Source organism: Cryptomeria japonica, chromosome 5, assembly GCF_030272615.1.
Source record: "Cryptomeria japonica chromosome 5, Sugi_1.0, whole genome shotgun sequence".
In the NCBI taxonomy this organism is placed as follows: Eukaryota; Viridiplantae; Streptophyta; class Pinopsida; order Cupressales; family Cupressaceae; genus Cryptomeria; species Cryptomeria japonica.
Genome location: NC_081409.1, coordinates 806,682,671 through 806,690,124, shown reverse-complemented (window position 1 = coordinate 806,690,124; position 7,454 = coordinate 806,682,671).

Below are 7,454 nucleotides of genomic sequence, written 5' to 3'. Positions count from 1 at the left end.
TTAGTTTCTATGCATCTATGAACTTCATTGAGGGAAGGGGGATTTCTATACTACTCCTACTCCTAATGCAGAAAGGAAATAACTTTGAATATGATTTAGAACCAACAAAACTAGCATTTGAAAAATAATGACTAGTGTGAAAGAGAGGGCAACAGAGTCACATAAAAGATTATCTAAGTTGTTGCATCATAAACATGCTTTGAAGACCTTTGAATGCTACTAACTTGTAATAGCATAGTCACATAAGCAATAACATCTAATCATACTTATTAATCCATTTGAAAACACAAAAATCCCATCATACTCATGAAAAGCATTTAGTCCATTTTGTAAATGGAAGGCAATCACACAATATAACTCAAGACAACAAATGTGCTTGAAGACTAAGGATAATCTTTGATTATTTCACTTAGAAACTTACATTTCAAAATGGATACAATCATCAAACACCATAAGACTAAGAAATATATTGCAAAGCATAAGATTCAACAACAAAAAACATGCTTTTAGCTAGCTACAATTAACTAAGAACACAAGACAAAAGTTTTTATGAGACACTATCTGCCACAACAGAAAATCAGAGTTGGAACCCTTTACAATGAGAAGAAAAGCTGATATATAAACAAGAGAAGAGACCCAATTTCAACCCTAGAATGCATCAAGAATTGACACCTGTCATTGTTCTTCTGAGTCCTCAGATTTGAATCTTCCTTCTCCAAAATTGGGTCCATAATCTGCAAAAAACAACTGAAAACATGACACTTGAATCTCTGAGAAACAACCTTGTTGTTATCTGTCATATTCATAGTTGCCTTTGCTCACAAAATTCCCATCATTTACAACTGCACTCCTACTGGAAGCCTGCATTGAAAATCAAAAAAATTGCTTCATTAGAATATCTGCAAAGCCACCCTTATTCAACGCCTCACTGCTTGCCAAATTTGGATGCCTCTTGATCTCAGACATGTAACTAACTTCTTGTCCCTGAGGTGCAAAAATAGCCTCCTTTCTTGGAAGTTGAAAATTTCCCCTTTTGGAGAAGGCACCTCTAATGCTCAGCTACACATTTCAACTCTTTGCAAATAAATATCAAAGAACACATCCTTTTCTTGAAAATGGCACCCCTATGGTTACTTTATACATTACTTGCATACATTCAGAAAATAACCCCCTTTCTATGTTTAATGTGTGCTCATAGTCCTATCCAAGGTTCTGTTCTGGTTCATCCAGAGATGATGCTGGGAAAGGTCGTGTGATCCACCCTTACCCACCTAGTGTATCATCTCATAAATATATACATTTCATCCCCCCATCAGTGCTAGAATTTCCCTGCAAACACACTGTGTGTATCCTACAATCGATGCATCTATGAAATTCGATGAAACCATATTCTAGCATGGCCAGAAATGATGGAGAGAAAAGTCATGGACTTTGGCACCTAAACCTTCATTCTCTGCGACTACGTTCAGATCTGCTGGAACCATCAGAGCCGCATAATTTTGTTAAAAACCCTTTATGCTTTGGTGGATATTTTATTATGCTCTAAGGGCCCCATCATGATTTATAAATGTCTTCATACTGGGTGTAAAAATCCACACATAAGATAACCAACCTTCATGGATTAAACATAGTTTAAGCCCAATCATCACACAGTCAGGATGATGCATTCAATCACTGCATCACACTACAAAATCCCTAAAAAAATCGATACATGTGAATATATTTGCCCTATTCTCGCATTTTACATGGGCTACATTTTGGTTTTGGCTTTTCATTTTTTTCTAATCTTGAGCCTTGTCTTTGGTTCATCTTTGGACCCCCGAGACAACTTACTTACTTCAGCATGTGACACAAAAGTTACCCCCAGGCATCATTGGAGTATATATTTTTACCCCCAGGGCAACTTAATCCTCGTTGTTTCATCCCCCAGGCCTTCACTTTGGCCCCTCTAAATACCCCCGAGGTGACTTATTTGTTCTCATTTTTTGTCTCAAAGTTATCCCGAGGCTCCAAAATTTTTGCTTCCTCTGTTGAGCTTCCAAGTTACCCCGGGCCCTCATTTTGGCCTTCCCGAGTTACCCGGGGCAACTTTCATGACCACTCACTTAGGGAAAAATTTACCCCGGGGCCCTAAAAAATGGGTTCCAAATACCCCAAGGCAATTTCCATGGCCATCGGCTTAGGGAAATAGTTACCCTGAGGCCCTATAAAATGGGCTCCGAATACCCCCGGGGCAACTTCTTGCACTTTGGTCCCCACTTGGAGAAGTACCTCGGGGCTCCTCTGGTATGTAAAATTTTACCCCCGAGCTAACTCACTTCTTTGCTTTCCCTTGTAAAATTTAACCCGGGGCATAAACTTTTAAATTTAATTTAATTTAAAATGAAACATATATCATCCCATAGGTAAATATAATATTATTTTCATCAATAAAATTATAAATATTTAAATATTTTAAGTGATAATAGTCATCTTATTTGTCATTCTTAGTCGGGCCCCAAAGTGGGCCCCACCAAAAAAATTTTGTTTTCAAACAACTGACTGGGCCAAAATGCTCTGATATGCTAACTGGTTATGCCTTGGATATGAAAAATTTAGCCCAAGATTCTCATTTTTTACCACTCTGCAACTTTGACCTTCTGCCAAAAACACCTGAGTAGCCTTCAAAATTGTCCTTAAAAACTGACTGAAACATCTGACCAAGGCCTATGTGAAACTAGAGAAACATAGGGATCGTCAAGACGACATCCGACTCAGGCTTATATGAAGTTGAACCTACTAGATCAACATGAGTAGTCTCTGAAACCTGATTTGAAAAAATATCAAATCACCACTTCACGAGCCACCATTTGGCACACTGTTATATGAATATACCCTAAAAATGTGTGCAAGAGGGTTTCACTTTATTAGGTCACATGTTCAAATTACTCACCCTCAAAGTTGGCTTCTCTGATTAATTGAATTGCTGACACTTGGAAACCCTAAAAAAGTTGCATTTGGAATGGGCTTCAAAAATGGGTCAAATGAATAGCTGGGGGGCTCCAAATTGGGGACATGATAGACAATTTTACAGAGAATCATGGGGTACAATTGATTTGGAACGTAGATCAGCTAGGCATGAATTATAAATTTTCAAAGTGGGCTCTTGACTATTGTTTGACAATGTTCAGTCGCAGAACTGAACTTTTTACAAATGGAACTATCTTGGGAAATTTGATCAAACAGATTCATGGGGTCAAACCAGTTGGAATAGGTCTTTAAAAATTTATCGATAATCAAAGACAACTCTCTATTTGGCATGACAGTCACCCATCACAAATTTATTCTTGATCAAAGTAGGCTACTTAGAAAAGTGGAAACATGAGTAACATGCAAACCTAACTTCAAGCCCTCCAAAGGAGATTTCAAAAAAACATCACACCTGATCATAGGAGGTTGGGAATAGAAATAGGGCATCTCGACAAGGTGTAAACTAAGCCTCGAAGAGGATTTTACATGACAATGAACTGGCTCAAAACTAGAAGCCCTCAAACATGGCAACTTAGGCTTGTCCAAACAAGGGAAAACTGAGTGCAGATGGGCAAAAACTTACATGGGACTTCAAAAATCAAGCTTGAATTTTTGAGTCCCAACATTTACAATCAAGGATCACTAAGAGGAGGGGATGATTCAGTGATCCACTAGAATTTAAATCCACACACTTATTCTTTATCCACCGATTATCAATGTATAATATAAAAGAAGATAAACATGCAACAAAGAATAGAAAAATCCATAACACTAAAATTTTGATGGGAAACTCAGAAAGAGAAAAACCATGGTGGGGCTAGAACCCACAATATTCATATACTATGGCCAGGAGTACATAAATATTACATAGGTGGCGAATGCACTCACATTCAGGCTCACTACCTAGAGCTCACTGCTCAACTACAATTGCCCAGAAGGCTGCAACCTTCAAGGAAGTCTCATTGAGTTATAATTTGTTTACAATGAGGAAATACAATGAAATGAACTCTCAATTCGAATTTGACTATGCAATAATGAGTTCTGATTAAGCATTGAATCTCTAGCTGTCTTTCCTCTATTTAATACTCTATTTTTGCCTTAGTGAGCTACTAGATGGTCTGTCAACCAAATGCATAAGTGAAATTGCACTCAATCCTATTGGAAAAATGGTGTCTCAACATTTCATTTACATGAGGTTACTATTTATAGTAAGTTTTCATTTGAGTATGAAATGGTGCAAAATTCTCCCCGAAGCTTCTGGTTGGTTAGATAAGCATTCCGGTAAAGTTACGTCGCAAGATCACAGCTCATTTTAAAGATATTAAATTTTTCATTTTGGAGGGGTCTAATGAAAGGTTTAAATTTGATTTTGAAGACTTTAAAGGCCCCAAAACACCCTAAAAAAGTGGGCGTAAGCGGCATAGCTGTTTATGAGGCAATAGCATGTCTAGAACCTCCACTTCATCATCAAATAGAGAACTTGTTGAACACAAAGTACCACTGATAAGGGGGTGAATCGGCGGTTCCTAAACTCTTCTGACTTTTAAAGCAACTTCAAAATACTGGTTGTTATCTTCAGCACTAAACAATCAAATCTATAAGACAAATGAGAATGCCAAAAGAGACAATCACACAAATGCAACCCACAACACCAGATGTATGAGGAAAACCCAATATGGGAAAAACCTCGATGAGAAATGTTGTTGGAGACTACTTGGTGCAGGAGCACCTAGTTTGGCTCATGCTCTCCATTTTTGAGTATTTTCTTGATTAAGTCTTGCCATAGGTTTCTAATGTTTCCTTAGGTTGTTATGAGTCTTTTCATGAGTGTTTTATCTCATTTTGTGCTTGGGAGATCAAGTTTTTCTTTGTAAGGTTTGAGTTGTCAGTTTTGTGCTCCTAGACCCAATAAGGCTAAAAAGAAAACATTTGCCTTATAAGCTTAGTTATGCTTTGGAAATTATTGCATTATGTTCAGGAAGTGTTTTTGATCATGTCTAGATGTCTTAGGGAAGTTGGATATGTTTGGTTGTTCACTTTGCTACTTGCAGCAACAAAAGTTGTCATGTTTGCTTGTGCAAAATTATCATTTTGGACATTTTCTTGTAAAAACAAGACAAACATGCTATGTGTCCATACAGGACTTGGTAACTAATTCAAAATTATATTTAAATACCTTCCTCTTCTTGGAAATGGTTGGATTTTGTACTTCCAAAAAATAATTGAAAGAGCAACTTTTCTTGTTTTTGAGATGGTTTTTTCTCCTTGGGAATAACAGTCCATATAGATTCTTGCCATTTCCGTACTATTCTTTTTGAATAGTGAAATTCTTGTATATTTCATGCTCTCCATGTAATTAGTTTGACAATTTGACATCTAGGAGTTGTTTGTAAATAATCTTTTCAGTTTTGTAAATTGGCTGCCCTGTCAAGGGTTTTGGGATCCAAAAATACTTACACTTGACTAGTTCTAGGTTTGGGCTCCCAAAATGGACTTATTCAAGTTGATTTGCACATGTATAGTGTATATATGTTCTACATTTTCCAAGGGTGTTGTTTGGAAGGTAGATGAAAGCTTTTACTAGGCAAGTTTTCCTAACTTGGCTAGTATGCCCTTAAAGCTCATGGTTTGGACTCAAAACACAATTTGAGTAATGCAAACAAAGAAAAGATGTCTACACACTTCCTTGTAATTGGTTGAAGATAATTGGTGCTACAAAATAGTGACAAAGTTTCTTAAGAAATCAATTTCTTGTTCATGGCAGTGAGTACCCTATTTTAGGGGATTTTAATGGTTTTGAGGCAAAGACACCTTGTGGTTGAGTTAATGTTCAATGGAACTACCATAAATGTTTATTTTCTAGTATTGACAATGTGTTTGGATGATTAGAAAACAAGGTTGAAATTTTTTTTTGAAGTTCCAAACACTCGAAATACTGAAATCATAGTGCATTGTTGTTACAAGGGTTTTGACAGTCATATTGTTAGTTTTCCAGATTGTATGCCATTTGTTTGGCATTATGGTTGATGGATAGGTTAAAATGATGTTGTAGAGGTGTGTATTGTGTAGGGAGATAAGGTTCAAGGCTATGGAGTGGTTTACCAAACTCTAAGTTCCCAAACCCTCACAAAACCTTTGTTTTGAGGCTACAAAATAGTACAGTCATAAATTGACCTTCCCAAGATGTCTCTTAGCACCAATTCATGACTTTGACGAAAAGGGTACTCAAAAAAATTTACCTTTTTCAAAGATTCCAAAATGGGACTAAGTAATGAGCAAAATGGTGTTTTAGGAGGGCTAAAAGGGGCTCCTCCCTTGTAGCCCTATTTTGGAAAAAACTAAGAACCTGATTGAAGTAAGGTTTGTTGACCTTGCAAAACCTTTTGAAATCAATCCAAAAAAACTTTGGAAACCTTGTGAAGCCCTCAAAATTCTAGTTAAGACATTTGGGGGTTTGGACCTGGTATGGTGGATGTGAGCAACATTGATAAGCTAACTCCAAATAAGGGGTTTTAACCAAGATAAAAGGTTAAACTTGCAATTATTCCTCAAAACATGTTTGAAAGCTTGAAAACTCCCAGATAATAGTAAATCCATATGCAAAGTGAGCAGAAGTCAAAGATTGGGAAAAGCATCTATTTGAGCAAGGTGGAGATGGTTTTGAGTAAAGGAAGTGAACTAAAACAATAGGGTGATAGCCTAAGAAGAGAAGTGAAGTGATGAATAGCTAACAATCAAAGTTGATATAGAAACACACATTGAACACAAAAACTAACCAATTGGTTGATTTTAGCAATTTTTAGACTTATTAGAAACTTCTCACTCAATCTCCCTATCACTAGTACTCCAATCCAGCATCACAAGTGAAACACTGAATTACAAAGACTTAGGGCACCAACCCAAGGAACACCAACCCCTTCTGATTTAAGGCACCAACCCAAGTAGCACCAACCCCTGCACCAAGCTTTAACTTGGTGATGTCTATTGAAATAAAATTTAGATACAATTATTGCTTCTTGTTGCAAAATGAATTCTACAACTCTTGATCAAATAGGTCTCTATCGATTAACAGTCTTCTCTTCTTTACTAGATCTCACACTATTGGTTAACAGATAGCTCTCTCTGATTCTTGGCCTCTCTTCTCTCTCTCTCATAGGCTCACAACCCACTGTGTCACACTTGGATGCCTTCTTGATCAATCACACTTCACTAGTTAGCTCAACTGTTAGACCTGCTAAAGATATAATGGTACTCTATCACTGTTGGTTAAACCCTCTTACTGGTTTGCCTGTTAACTCGCTCTGCAACTTTCTTAGAATAAATTCTAAGGGAGATGATCCTTCTCTTCGCTCAAGCTCTCTTCACTCTTCATCTTTTTCTCAAGAATCCACCTTTTCTGTTTTGAGCTCATGTATTTATAATCATGGATTCACACCAAGAACTCA